General features: G+C 40.7%; 1 long non-coding RNA gene across 1 annotated transcript in view; it reads right to left on the bottom strand.

Annotated features, from left to right (window-relative positions):
• Positions 1-16,182, bottom strand: part of LOC137227992 (uncharacterized) — a 231,709-nt gene that overhangs the window by 87,371 nt on the left and 128,156 nt on the right. The window contains exon 3 of the long non-coding RNA XR_010945099.1: positions 3,726-3,847. This is a non-coding gene — a long non-coding RNA (uncharacterized lncRNA). The remainder of the gene's footprint in view (positions 1-3,725; positions 3,848-16,182) is intronic.

Below are 16,182 nucleotides of genomic sequence, written 5' to 3'. Positions count from 1 at the left end.
ATAGGCTCCTAACTTAATCCCCCTCTCTTAGAAACAATCCTGAGGGATGAAGATGTGTAGACAAAATCCTCCAATGTGTACTGTATACACACTAATTTGGAGAGAAGCATATTGAGTAGATGTACAGGCAGCCCAGGAAAATGCAGGGAGGAAATCCTCCAGAGGAGAAGCATTTACCTCCCATTACAAGAGGTCAGGATCTCAGAAGAGGCAAGAAAATCACCAGAGCTAAATTAAGGGAACTCTAAAGCCTGGGGCTTCCATGTTCCTTGGGTGTAGAATAGACGTAGGCAGAGTAGACCCTGGTGTAGGACAAGCCCAGGGCTCCAAGAAAGGACTCACTGCCCCAGCAGAACATTCCTCCACAGCCCCAGCCATACACCTGTGGACAAAGAATGCCACCTGCCACATCAGCAAACAACCCATGTTGCAGCCATCAAGTCATCAGCTACTACAGCTGCCCAGCTGGTGAGCCCTGAGGGAACTCGGGATGGAGACAAATAGGCTACTCACCACCAGGCCATCAGCCACTGTAGTTGCCCCCACGTGTGCACCCTGAAGGGATTCAGGATGGGAAAGCACAGGATACTGGCCTTAGACAGTTAAGGTGCATATCAAAGGAATGATGTCAATGAGCCCAGACTCTTTCATCTCCCCATACACAGAAAAGCACTAAATTCATTAACTTGAGATGTCCGGTTTTCTTTAATTAACAGTAATCTTTTGATGTTCCGACTACCTGGGTTTTGTTGCAAAAACTCCTATGTATCCTGGTTCCTCCCTTAGCTCCTCAGAGCATCCCTCAGGGCTGAGAGGCTGCCTGCCACCCACCTCCCCTCCACAGGGTGAAGTCCTCAGAAAGTCCACAAATAAAACATAATTCTCAACTTTTAGGTTGTGCATTTTTTTTCAGTTGACACACAACTTCACATGTCCTGGTAATGTCAAAGTAACAAGAGTACATGGAAAACAATATTCAGTCTTCAGACTGCAAGTCAGAAAGACAAATAGGTGTTAGATAAATAGAGAGTTAGGGAGAATTCATGTATAATACATTATATGGACCAGAAAGTGGGCAGAGCTGTGCAAGCTAGATCAAGATCAAAAGAAATGGTATGGCAGCCAAGCAAACACTAAAGCACAAGAAAAAACAAAGAAATAAAGAGGGAGAAATAGAGACAAGGAGGAAGTAAGAAAGGGAGGGGAGAGGCAAATAAAGGGTATAATCAGAAAGAAGGAAAGAATATAATCCACAGAAGACAAGACAAATTCCCTGTGAGTGCTTCTTGCTACAAAAGAATATAAGAAGAACATGAATTCAGTAAAGCACTAATTCAAAGTGAAAATGAAGAGGTAGTGGAGTGAAATGAAAAGGGAGATTGTGGAACTAAGGAAACAAAGTAGGGATCAAAATAACATCATTATAGAAATAGTAAGCAGAAACAGTGACTGACATGGAATTATTGGCATAGACTGACAAATTGCTGACATAGAATGAAGGCTTGGGTTAATCATAGTATAGAAGGGTAGAAAGTTTTCCTCGACCCTCTTAGGTCCCTGGCTGGGTCTGAAAATTAAACTGACAAAGACAGATTAACAAGAGAAAAGCATACAAGTTTTATTGAATTTTTACATGTACATGGGAGACTTCACAAGAGACCCAAAGAAATAACCAAAGCAGGAAGCTTTTATGTCTTCTAGACAAAGAAACAATACATTTGTGAAGAATTGACAAGAGAAAGGGATTTGAGCTAGGAGTAGTCTAACTAGGGCTAGTTAGTCCTTCTCTTCCTTAACTAGGAAGATAAAAGTTAGTTTACCAAGGTTTGTCTGCAGGATCCTCAGGTTGGTCTCTGGGCTAAGTTTCTGTCTCCAGTTATAGGAGACTTTATTTCCCACCTTTAGGCAGAAAAGGGGAAGCTTCTTCTGCATTTACTACTTCTCGATTGCTTTCATCTCAAAATAATTTTTATGTCAAAGAGGCATATTTTGGGGTGACATATTCTGGTTTCCTTCAATAGCAAATGAAAGCAAAAGTGTAAAAGCAATTGAGAGGATACACAGGAACAAAGACAATAATTGATGTCCATAAGATAAAGAATTCAATAAAGGCAACAGAGAAGATAGTAAAAAACAAAATAGAAAAAAATTTTCACAACACAAAAGAAGAACTAAACCTGAAGTTCAAAGGGGGCACACAACTGACAGGATACTGTGACATTCTCAAGAAGATATTAATTCCAACAGTAAAGAAGGATTCCTTCAGGCATGGGGAGGGAGATACCCAAAGGGATGTGAACAAAGCTGTGCTCAGGCTTCCAAAAAACAATATTCAATGCCAGAAGCCAAGGAGCAATGCCTATAATATTCTCAGGCCTGGAGAGATTACCACAAGTGTGACAGATACAGCCAAATAATCCTCCAGCATGAACACAGAGATACATGTTTTCCAACAGAAAATAACAGAAGAAATGTAGCACCCAACAGCACAGCGGGGAGGAAAAAGTGGGATTCTGGACCACAAAATACAATCAGACAAAAGAGTGGAGAAGCTGTGATTTTAAAATTATACAACACTTGACAGAAAGTGTAACCCGGGAACTTTGCAACTAGACAATTTGCCCTTCGAGTATGATGCTAAGGGGTGAACTGGGGAATAAAATTCCTATAAGTTCTTCTTGAAAAATATTACTTATAAATAAATCCAACTCAATAAAAGAAAGAACATTAAAAAAAAAAGACACAGACGTGGAGAAACCTTGATCAAAAAAAAATTAGTGGTAAGCATTAGCCCATCTATTTAAGCATCTAAGACTAAAGACCAAGGTAATTGTGGTTACAGAACAGGATGTAAATCATCAGCTTTGACAATTTAAAACAATCAAATAAGTAATGAGAACTCAGAGCAGCAGGAGAAGTAGAAGAATGCACCTTTCCTCATGGGTCACAGTAGGGAGTCCACTGCTCCATCCAAAACTGAAAACTGAAATTTAAAAAAGCAAAAGGATCCCCAACCTTTTCATCTTTTTTTTCCCCCTTAATTTCAGAAGCACTATTTTAGGAACTATTATCACATGTGGTGAAGAAACGTGTGTCTGATGTTCAGCAGTTCCTGCTGTTTCCCTTCACTTCTTCTGTTAAATTCAAGTAAAATTGAACTTAATATGTTTTAAATATAGCTTTCATTTTTATGAAAGTGCTTTCATTTACATAAAATTAGTTCTCTCCCTTTTCCTCTATGGATATATTCACAAAGACACATGTAAGAAGGAAAATATATATACATTTGGGAAGTGATGTGTACCTAATACAAATGAGGGTTATTCTAGATTAGGGATTAGCAAACCACAGCCTACAAGGCCAAATCTGGCCCTAAATAAAGTTTTATTGGAACATAGTCACACCTCTTCATTTACATGTTATCTATGGCTGCTTTTTTGCTACAAGGGCAGAATTCAGTTGTAATAACAGAGACCATTGGGCCTCCAAAAGTGAAAATATTTACCATCTACATATCTGCAGAAAGTTTGGTGATCCCTGCATATAGATGGTGAGATTTGGGGGTGTGACGTGTTTTTTGGGTTTTTACCTTTTTTGTTATTTGTTGTATTGCATAGAATTTTCAATAAGCATTGTAATTTTTAATAAACCAATGAAACTACTTTGTATTTTAAAAATAACACCCTTCACTTGTGAGGTTTAGGCTAAATGACCTTCTGGCTCACCTGGAGCTTCATGCCCTTCTTTCTGAGAGACTGGTGTTTCCACAGAGAAGACTCAACATACGGCTGGCTGTCAGCTACGGGAATCTGGGCCAGTCTGTCAGGTCCCCATCTGAAGAAGGCAGCTGTGAGACAGGAGGGAAGGGGGCAGGACACAGCCTTTAAAAGAATGACATAGCCATTGAAGATATGACAAAAAGTGGTTAGAACTAACTAAAAAATAATTATTAACTAACTAACCAATATGGCAGAAGATTCAACCTCCAGTAGACCTCATTATATGCTCGTTGTAATACATTAGCATATGCTAAATGACACACCCACAGGTGCGATGACAGTTCCGAGGCCGACCATAAAAGGCCAAAATGTGGCCCAATTCCTGGAAATCCCCACCTCTCCTCCAAAATGGTTGGAATAATCCTCCCACTTGTTAGCCTATGAAATTACCCAGCCCACAAAAACTAACCACCCCATATTTCAGGGCCACTCTCGCCTTCTGAGATGGACTACATTCTGTCTATGGAATGTGTATCTCTCTAAATAAATCCACTGCTTACCTATCACTTTGTCTCTCACTGAATTCTTTCTGTGACGAGACATAAAGAACTTGAGCTTCATTAAGTCCTGAGACCAGGTGGGCAATTTCAATTAAAAGACAGTGAGCGAAGGAGGAAACGTTTCCACACACTAGGGAGCCCCTTCACAGGCGGAGACTGCGGGTGGCGGAGGGGGAAGGCTTCGGAGCCGCGGAGGAGAGCACAGCAACAGCGCTGCGAAGGGCAAAGCGGTGAGATTCCCGCACAGAGGATTGGTGCCGACCAGCACTCACCAGGCCGAGAGGCTTGTCTGCTCACCCGCTAGGGCGGGCGGGGCCTAGAGCTGAGGCTCGGGCTTCGGTCGGAGCGCCAGGCGAGGACTGGAGTTGGCGGCGTAAACACAGCCTGCAGGGGTTTGGTGCACCACGGCTAGCCGGGAAGGAGTCCAGGGAAAAGTCTGGGCCTGCCGAAGAGGCAAGAGACTTTTTCTTCCCTCTTTGTTTCCTGGTGCGCGAGGAGAGGGGATTAAGAGCGCTGCTTAAAGGCGCTCCAGAGACGGGCACGAGCCGCGGCTAAACGCGCAGACTCCAGAGACGGGCATGAGACGCTAAGGCTGCTACTGCAGCCACCAAGGGGCCTGTGTGCGAGCACAGTTCACTCTCCCCAACCCTCTTCCACGGAGCCTGTGCAGCCCGCCACTGCCACGGTCCCGGCATCCAGGGACAACTTCCGCCGGAAGAACGCACGATGGCCTCAGGCTGGTGCAACGTCACGCCGCCGCAGGCCCGCCCCGCACTCCGTGCCCCTCCCTCCCGCCCGGCATGAGTGAGCCAGAGCTCCCGAATCAGCGGCTCCTCTAACCCTATCTTGTCTGAGCGAAGAACAGACGCCCTCCGGCGACCTACACGCAGAGGAGGGGCCAAATCCAAAGCTGAGCCCCTGGGAGCTGTGAGAACAAAGAAGAGAAAGGGAAATCTCTCCCAGCAGCCTCAGAAGCAGCGAATTAAAGCTCCACAATCAACTTGATGTACCCTGCATCTGTGGAATACATGAATAGACAACCAATCATCCCAAATTAAGGAGGTGGACTTTGAGAGCAAGATTATTTCTTCCCCTTTTCCTCTTTTTGTGAGTGTGTATGTGTATGCTTCTGTGTGAGATTTTCTCTGTATAGCTTTGCTTCCACCATTGGTCCTAGGGTTCTATCCGTCCGTTTTCTTTTTTTTAATTTTTTTTCTCTTAATAATTATTTTTTTATTTTAATAACCTTATTATATTTTATCTTATTTTATTTTACTTTATCTTCTTTTTTTCTTCCTTCCCTCCTTCCTTCCTTCCTCCCTCCCTCCCTCCCTCCCTCCCTCCTTTCTTTCTTTCTTTCTTTCTTTCTTTCTTTCTACTTCTACTACTTCTTTCTTTCTACTTTTTCTCCCTTTTATGCTGAGCCGTGTGGATGAAAGGCTCTTGGTGCTGCAGCCAGGAGTCACTGCTGTGCCTCTGAGGTGGGAGAGCCAACTTCAGGACACTGGTCCACAAGAGACCTCCCAGCTCCACATAATATCAAACCGCGAAAATCTCCCAGAGATCTCCATCTCAACACCAGCACCCAGCTTCACTCAACGACCAGCAAGCTACAGTGCTAGACATCCTATGCCAAACAACTAGCAAGACAGGAGCACAACCCCACCCATTAGCAGAGAGGCTGCCTAAAATAATGATAAGTCCACAGACACCCCAAAACACACCACCACACGTGGAACTGCCCACCAGAAAGAAAACATCCAGCCTCATCCACCAGAACACAGGCATCCAGCCACATCCACCAGAACACAGCCTCATCCACCAGAACACAGGCACAGAACACAGCCTCATCCACCAGAACACAGGCACAAACATCCAGCCTCATCCACCAGAACACAAACATCCAGCCTCATCCACCAGGAAGCCTACACAACCCACTGAACCAACCTTAGCCACTGGGGACAGTCACCAAAAACAACGGGAACTATGAACCTGCAGCCTAAAAAAAGGAGACCCCAAACACAGTAAGATAAGCAAAATGAGAAGACAGAAAAACACACAGCAGATGAAGGAGCAAGATAAAAACCCACCACACCTAACAAATGAGGAGGAAATAGGCAGTCTACCTGAAAAGGAATTCAGAATAATGATAGTAAAGATGATCCAAAATCTTGGAAATAGAATAGACAAAATGCAAGAAATATTTAACAAGGACCTAGAAGAACTAAAGATGAAAAAAACAACGATGAACAACACAATAAATGAAATGAAAAATACTCTAGATGGGATCAATAGCAGAATAACTGAGGCAGAAGAATGGATAAGTGACCTGGAAGATAAAATAGTGGAAATAACTACTGCAGAGCAGAATAAAGAAAAAAGAATGAAAACAACTGAGGACAGTCTCAGAGACCTCTGGGACAACATTAAACGCACCAACATTCAAATTATAGGGGTTCCAGAAGAAGAAGAGAAAAAGAAAGGGACTGAGAAAATATTTGAAGAGATTATAGTTGAAAACATCCCTAATATGGGAAAGGAAATAGTTAATCAAGTCCAGGAAGCACAGAGAGTCCCATACAGGAAAAATCCAAGGAGTAACACACCAAGACACATATTAATCAAACTGTCAAAAATTAAATACAAAGAAAACATTAAAAGCAGCAAGGGAAAAACAACACACAAGGGAATCCCCATAAGGTTAACAGCTGATCTTTCAGCAGAAACTCTGCAAGCCTGAAGGGACTGACAGGACATATTTAAAGTGATGAAGGAGAAAAACCTGCAACCAAGATTACTCTACCCAGCAAGGATCTCATTCAGATTTGATGGAGAAATTAAAACCTTTACAGACAAGCAAAAGCTGAGAGAGTTCAGCACCACCAAACCAGCTTTACAACAACTGCTAAAGGAACTTCTCTAGGCAAGAAACACAAGAGAAGGAAAAGACCTACAATAACGAACCCAGAACAATTAAGAAAATGGGAATAGGAACATACATATAGATAATTACCTTAAATGTAAATGGACTAAATGCTCCCACCAAAAGACACAGATTGGCTGAATGGATACAAAAACAAGACCCATATACTTGCTGTCTACAAGAGACCCACTTCAGACCTAGAGACACACACAGACTGAAAGTAAGGGGATGGAAAAAGATATTTCATGCAAATGGAAACCAAAAGAAAGCTGGAGTAGCAATTCTCATATCAGACAAAATAGACTTTAAAATAAAGACTATTAGAAGAGAAAAAGAAGGACACTACATAATGATCAAGGGATCGATCCAAGAAGAAGATATAACAATTGGAAATATTTATGCACCCAACATAGGAGCACCTCAATACATGAGGAAAATACTAACAGCCATAAAAGGGGAAATCGACAGTAACACATTCATAGTAGGGGACTTTAACACCCCACTTTCAACAATGAACAGATCATCCAAAATGAAAATAAATAAGGAAACACAAGCTTTAAATGATACAATAAACAAAATGGACTTAATTAATATTTATAGGACATTGCATCCAAAAACAACAGAATACATATTTTTCTCAAGTGCTCATGGAACAGTCTCCAGGATAGATCATATCTTGGGTCACAAGTCAAGCCTTGGTAAATTTAAGAAAATTGAAATTGTATCAAGTATCTTTTCCAACCACAACGCTATGAGACTAGATATCAATGACAGGAAAACATCTATAAAAACTACAAACACATGGAGGCTAAACAATACACTACTTAATAACGAAGTGATCACTGAAGAAATCAAAGAGGAAATTAAAAAATACCTAGAAACAAATGAAAATGGAGACACGACGACCCAAAATCTATGGGATGCAGCAAAAGCAGTTCTAAGAGGGAAGTTTATAGCAATACAATCCTACCTTAATAAACAGGAAACATCGTGAATAAACAAGCTAACCTTACACCTAAAGCAATTAGAGAAAGAAGAACAAAAAAACCTCAAAGTTAGCAGACGGAAAGAAATCATAAAGATCAGATCAGAAATAAATGAAAAAAGAATGAAGGAAACGATAGCAAAGATCAATAAAACTAAAAGCTGGTTCTTTGAGAAGATAAACAAAATTGATAAACCATTAGCCAGACTCATCAAGAAAAACAGGGAGAAGACTCAAATCAATAGAATTAGAAATGAAAAAGGAGAAGTAACAACTGACACTGCAGAAATACCAAAGATCATGAGAGATTACTACAAGCAACTCTATGCCAATAAAATGGACAACCTGGAAGAAATGGACAAATTCTTAGAAATGCACCACCTACCAAGACTGAATCAGGAAGAAATAGAAAATATGAACAGACCAGTCACAAGCACTGAAATTGAAACTGTGATTAAAAATCTTCCAACAAACAAAAGCCCAGGACCAGATGGCTTCACAGACGAATTCTATCAAACATTTAGAGAAGAGCTAACACCTATCCTTCTCAAACTCTTCCAAAATACAGCAGAGGGAGGAACACTCCCAAACTCATTCTACGAGGCCACCATCACCCTGATACCAAAACCAGACAAGGATGTCACAAAGAAAGAAAACTATAGGCCTATATCACTGATGAACATAGATGCAAAAATCCTCAACAAAATACTAGCAAACAGAATCCAACAGCACATTAAACGGATCATAATCAAGTGGGGTTTATTCCAGGAATGCAAGGATTCTTCAGTATAAGCAAATCAATCAACGTGATACACCATATTAACAAATGGAAGGAGAAAAACCATATGATCATCTCAATAGATGCAGATAAAGCTTTTGACAAAATTCAACACCGTTTATGATAAAAACCTTGCAGAAAGGAGGCATAGAGGGAACTTTCCTCAACATAATAAAGGCCATATATGACAAACCCACAGCCAACATCATCCTCAATGGTAAAAAACTGAAACCATTTCCACTAAGATCAGGAACAAGACAAGGTTGCCCACTCTCACCACTCTTATTTAACATAGCTTTGGAAGTTTTAGCCACAGCAATCAGAGAAGAAAAGGAAAAAAAAGGAATCCAAATCGGAAAAGAAGAAGTAAAGCTGTCACTGTTTGCAGATGACATGATACTATACATAGAGAATCCTAAAGATGCTACCAGAAAACTACTAGAGCTAATCAATGAATTTGGTAAAGTAGCAGGATACAAAATTAATGCACAGAAATCTCTGGCATTCCTATACATTTATGATGAAAAATCTGAAAGTGAAATCAAGAAAACACTCCCATTTACCACTGCAACAAAAAGAATAACATATCTAGGAATAAACCTACCTAAGGAGACTAAAGACCTGTATGCAGAAAATTATAAGACACTGATGAAAGAAATTAAAGATGATACAAATAGATGGAGAGATATACCATGTTCTTGGATTGGAAGAATCAAAATTGTGAAAATGACTCTACTACCCAAAGCAATCTACAGATTCAATGCAATACCTATCAAACTACCACTGGCATTTTTTACAGAACTAGAACAAAGAATTTCACAATTTGTATGGAAACACAAGAGACCCCAAATAGCCAAAGCAATCTTGAGAAAGAAAAACGGAGCTGGAGGAATCAGGCTCCCTGACTTCAGACTATACTACTAAGCTACAATAATCAAGACAGTATGTTACTGGCACAAAAACAGAAAGATAGATCAATGGTACAGGATAGAAAGCCCAGAGATAAACCCACGCACATATGGTCACCTTATCTTTGATAAAGGAGGCAGGAATGTACAGTGGAGAAAAGAGAGCCTCTTCAGTAAGTGGTGCTGGGAAAACTGGACAAGTACATGTAAAAGTATGAGATTAGATCACTCCCTAACATCATACATAAAAACAAGCTCAAAATGGATTAAAGACCTAAGTGTAAGTCCAGAAACTATCAAACTCTTAGAGGAAAACATAGGCAGAACACTCTATGACATAAATCACAGCAAGATCCTTTTTGACCCACCTCCTAGAGAAATGGAAATAAAAACAAAAATAAACAAATGGGACCTAATGAAACTTCATAGCTTTTGCACAGCAAAGGAAACCATAAACAAGACCAAAACACAACCCTCAGAATGGGAGAAAATATTTGCAAATGAAGCAACAGACAAAGGATTAATCTCCAAAATTTATAAGCAGCTCATGCAGCTCAATAACAAAAAAACAATCAACCCAATCCACAAATGGGCAGAAGATCTAAATAGACATTTCTCCAAAGAAGATATACAGACTGCCAACAAACACATGAAAGAATGCTCAACATCATTAATCATTAGAGAAATGCAAATCAAAACTACAATGAGATATCATCCCACACCAGTCAGAATGGCCATCACCAAAAAATCTAGAAACCATAAATGCTGGAGAGGGTGTGGAGAAAAGGGAACACTCTTGCACTTTTGGTGGGAATGTAAATTGATACAGCCACTGTGGAGAACAGTATGGAGGTTCCTTAAAAAAACTACAAATAGAACTACCATATGACCCAGCAATCTCACTACTGGGCATATACTCTGAGAAAACCATAATTCAAAAAGAGTCATGTACCAAAATGTTCATTGCAGCTCTATTTACAACAGCCCGGAAATGGAAACAACCTAAGTGTCCATCATCGGATGAATGGATAAAGAAGATGTGGCACATATATACAATGGAATATTACTCAGCCATAAAAAGAAACGAAATTGAGCTATTTTTAATGAGGTGGATAGACCTAGAGTCTGTCATACAGAGTGAAGTAAGTCAGAAAGAGAAAGACAAATACCGTATGCTAACACATATATATGGAATTTAAGAAAAAAAATGTCATGAAGAACCTAGGGGTAAGACAGGAATAAAGACACAGACCTACTAGAGAATGGACTTGAGGATATGCGGAGGGGGAAGGGTAAGCTGTAACAAAGCGAGAGAGAGGCATGGACATATATACACTACCAAACGTAAGGTAGATAGCTAGTGGGAAGCAGCCGCATAGCACAGGGAGATCAGCTCGGTGCTTTGTGACCGCCTGGAGGGGAGGGATAGGGAGGGTGGGAGGGAGGGAGACGGAAGAGGGAAGAGATATGGGAACATATGTACATGTATAGCTGATTCACTTTGTTATAAAGCATAAACTAACACACCATTGTAAAGCAATTATACTCCAATAAAGATGTTAAAAAAATAAAAATTAAAAATTAAAAAAAGGCAGTGGGTTCAAGCCCCAGGTCATGGGTTTAAGTCCCAATCAGAGTTTCGTCTGGGTTCGAATCCCATCTGAGTTGTGCGGTTTCAGTTGTGTCACTGATTTTGGCAAATAATTTGAGAGTACTGTCCAAATAATAAGAAAATAGATAGAGGAAGGCAGGGGAAGAGAAATTTTTTTTCTATTTAGCATTTGCCAAAATCACAGCCTTCAGCAAATATCACATAACTCATTAAAAATTTCCTCATTTACTGAAACTAAAATGGAAGTGGCCCAAGAATCCGTAGAAAAGCTAATCAATCCTGTTCATGTGTTTAAAATCTCTTTCTCAACTGCATGTTAAATTCTCCATGCCCAGATAAAGGCATTTTCTCAAGATTCACCTCATAAAATGTTTCAGAATCCACACAGTCCAAAGAAGGATGGTCAGAGCCTGTGAAATACCGTCTGATTCACTTGTGAGAGAGAGAGGTTGTCACACCTACAGCTGAGAGGAGAGAAAAGCTGCCCAGACGTGTCCATCACTTTGAGCTTCGCCCTTCAGCCTCTGGGCCACCCTCTGCACAGAGCTTTTCCACCAGGCAAACCTCCCTGATGATTTAAGCAGCCAAAGCAATCCCAGTTCGGGACGTAGGCTTGTCCCCGTTCTGCATATCAGTTCACCCAGCATAAATTATTAATTAATTGCAGAGCATTCCAAGGGCATGGAGGCCTAATTCTGCAGGATGAGCTATCAGCCACTGGAAACAAGGAGAAAACTTAAGACCTATGAATTACAGGTTTCATGATTCAAGATGTTTTCTGTCTTAAAATAATCATTAATGTTGATTTTATTCCCTCATTGAATAAATGTGCATATTCCCAGAACAGTAAATCTCCCCAACAGCAGCCAGAATAAAAAGGTCTCCAACAGAAACCTTCTGCTTCCTTCCTGATTAGAAAGCAACTTTATTTTTTTCAAGAAAAGAAAAACATTTATATTAAGGATCATTTTTACTAGAAAGGGTAACTGATCAACTATATCTAAAATCAGAAACTGCAAACATTTTTCTTCATACATCTTCAGGTTTCTTACACAATCAGAAAGTTTTTACATCATTTTTATAGGTAAAAGTTGAATTAGTTGGATATGCAACACAAGTTGAAGTTGTCTAAGAAAAGTGCTTATAGGGCTTCCCTGGTGGCACAGTGGTTAAGAATCCACCTGCCAATTCAGGGGACATGAGTTCGAGCCCTGGTCCGGGAAGATCCCACATGCCGCTGAGCAACTAAGCCCATACGCCACAACTACTGAGCCTGCACTCTAGAGCCCGTGAGCCACAACTCCTGAAGCCCGTGCACCACAACTACTGAAGCCTGCGCGGCTAGAGCCCATGCTCCGCAAACAAGAGAAGCCACCACAATGAGAAGCCCGCACACCGCAACAAAGAGTAGCCCCCACTCGCCACAACTAGAGAAAACCCGCAATGAAGACCCAGCACAGCCAAAAATAAATAAAATAAATTTTTTTAAAAGTGTTTATAAATTCTTGTCATGAAACAAAAAGCTAGAAGAGGGCTTCCTTAGTGGCACAGTGGTTAAGAATCTGCCTGCCAATGCAAGGGACATGGGTTCATGCCCTGGTCTGGGAAGATCTCACATGCCACGGAGCAACTAAACCCGTGCACCACAACTACTGAGCGTGAGCTCTAGAGCCTGCAAGCCACAACTACTGAGCCTACATGCCACAACTACTGAAGCCTGTGTGCCTAGAGCCTGTGCTCCGCAGCAAGGGAAGCCACGATAATGAGAAGTCCACGCACCTCAACAGAGTAGCCCCCGCTCACCACAACTAGAGAAAGACCACACACAGCAATGAAGACCCAACACAGCCATAAATAAATACATAAATACATAAATAATTTTTTTAAAAAACTAGAAGGTATTTCTTTTGGAGAATTTACAATTTTTTTCTCAAATTTTACAGTTCCTCCTTATCTTATTATCAGTCATCCAGATGCTCAATGAAATCTAGGATATTCTCCCAAATATGTAAAGTTCTCCACCCTGTCTTGCCTCCACTACCCCATCCCCATTCTCCAAAGTCCCCTATTGAAAAAAAGAAAAAGACAAACATGACAATCTTTTTAAAGAAGAAAGAGAGGAAATGCAGATGTGTTTCAAAATGTCATCCTTCAACTGAACCACAAAAATGCTGAGGTCCAGTTAGGGAGGCCAGCCTATCTACAGAGGTACATTTCTCCATGAATATGCAGGACAATTGCTCTGCAAATCAGCCAAGATATTAAGAGCAATTCAAAAACAAACAACTTATTATTCTGGATCAGAAATCCAATCCTGGGGATGAGAAAAATGGGTGAAGGAGGTCAAAAGATACAAACTTCCAGTCATAAAGTAAATAAGTCCTAGAAATATAATGTACAGCATGGTGACTATAATTAACAATACTGTGTTGCATATTAGAAAGTTGTTAAGAGAGTAGATTTTAAAAGTTATCATCACAAGAATAAAAATCTGTGACTACATAAGATGACAGATGTCAACTAGACTTATTGTGGTGATCATTTCACAATGTATACAAGTATGGAATCATTATGTTGTACACCTGAAACTAATATAATGTTATATGTCAAATATATCTCAATTTTAAAGAGAAAAAAAAGAAATCTAATCACATTGCTAAAGCCCAGATATTCCATGGTCCATTCATCATTTAAGTCAAACTAAAACATTCCCAAAGGAAAAAAGCCAACTGAGAGAAAATGTTTGGGGTTTCAAGCCTAAGGAAGCAAGGTCTACATATCTAACTTTACTCTTTGCCTGTCTAGACATCTTCTTTTGTGTGCTGAACATTTTGAATGATATGTTGTAGGGACTCTGAATTTTGTTGTATTCCTCTAAGAAGTGTGACAATTTGTTCTGACAAGCAGTTAAATGCTAAGAGGTCATCTTGATCCTGTTCGGTCTTGGGTTTGGGCCTTTTTAAGGCAGGTCTATTTCATCTTTGGTGTCAATGCTATGGCATGCATGCCCCTTATTCCTAGGACACAGTCCTTTCTCCTGAGATGAGCCTTTCTGGGGACTCAAATAAGTGTTCAGCTCCACTTTAGCTGGATCAGAACACCAACATCTCCCTAACATGTGCAACTTCTAAAATCACTGTTCACCTTTCAGTCCTCTAGAAGCTGTTCTCAATTGACTTTGTAGAGTCTCATTCAGTGCATATGTAGCTGAAGATTTGGCAAAGGACTTGAAGGAAGTCCCTAAACAGATTTCTGGGTCTGTTTCTCTTCAGCTCCCTCCTCTCTGGTACCCAAACCTGCAAGTTCCTCGGCCTTAGCAACTTTGACCTTCTGACTTTTCATCCTTCCCCCAGCCAGACTCCTTACAGTATAGAAAATGCCTCAGGCGAAAAGTTGGCGTGAAAGAGGACTTCACCTTGCATACTTCCCTCCTCTCAAGAGCTGCAGCCCTCTGACACTCACTGCCTGAGAATAGTTGCTCATATATTTTGCCCCATTTTATAGCTGTTAACAGTAAAAAAATAAACCTATGACTCTGTCTTGGCAAGAACGGGAAGTTCGATGTATGTTAACATGCCAATAATGTTCATTGTTCTAAGCATAACAAAGACCTCCGAGCTGAAGTCATCAACAATCAGGTTTTTGTTGTTGTTGTTGTTGTTGTTTTTAATTGAGGTATAGTTGATTTACAATATTGTATTAATTTCAGCTGTAAAGTGATTCAGTTATACATACATATTTTTTTTTCCAGATTCTTTTCCCTTATTACATTCCCTAGTTGTCATTTAAGCTCCCCGAATCTCAGTTTTCAACTCAGTAAAATAAGCTAAGCTACACTATCACTGATGTCTCTTCTGGCTCTAGCACTTTATGACCCTTCTACTTCCACTATGTATGCTGGCTTAATGAGATGCACTACTTCAGGGGATCAAACCAGCAGTTCTTTGCAAAGAAAAAGTCCTTTCTGAAGCTCTTAGCCCATAAGAAATTCGTTGGGCCTCCAAGCCCTCCAGCAGTCCTCTCCATTCTTGAACAATGGTGCACGGGGGTCCAGGTCAGCACAGAGGGTGGGAATCTACAAGCAGAGCGTGGCGGACCAAGTCAGACTTCAGAGCCCAACAGACCCAATTTCCAAGTTCCTATATAGAGAGGTCCTTTCACTTCACCTCTCTGAACCTGCTTCTTCATCTATGAAATGGCCAGAATAATGCTACCTTGCAGGGCTATTTTGGAGATCAAATGAGCTAAGCTGCTAATGTATATGTTTGGAGGTAACCCACTGAAGACTTTTTTCCTACTGATATTTATAGATGCACAGAGACCTCTGGAAAATTGCAACTCATACATTAAGTTTTGAAATTCCTTCCCCACCAGCCCATCGGCACCATCCCCCTTGCATGACTGCCATTATCACCACCACTGCATGGAGGGGGCGAGAGCAGTAATCAGTGGTCAGTAGTACCCCCAAAGTGGTGTCTCATTGCCTATACCCTTCCTTAGGAAGGAATCAGATTTGTTTTTTTTTCACTTTAAATGAAAAACAATTGGGAAGGCTTTGATCAATGAACATTATCTACAGAAGGGAATGGAATACATTTTTTAGATTTTGAGAACTGCAAAGGAAAACCACCTCAGCACCTGGTCTCCTCAATGTCTTTAACCACCTGCCCAAAATATTCTCAGAACTACAGGGAGGC

The sequence above is a fragment of the Pseudorca crassidens genome, chromosome 7, assembly GCF_039906515.1.
Source record: "Pseudorca crassidens isolate mPseCra1 chromosome 7, mPseCra1.hap1, whole genome shotgun sequence".
Taxonomy (NCBI): domain Eukaryota; kingdom Metazoa; phylum Chordata; class Mammalia; order Artiodactyla; family Delphinidae; genus Pseudorca; species Pseudorca crassidens.
The sequence above is the reverse complement of the archived record's forward strand: the minus strand, read 5'-3'. Positions and strand labels throughout refer to the sequence as shown.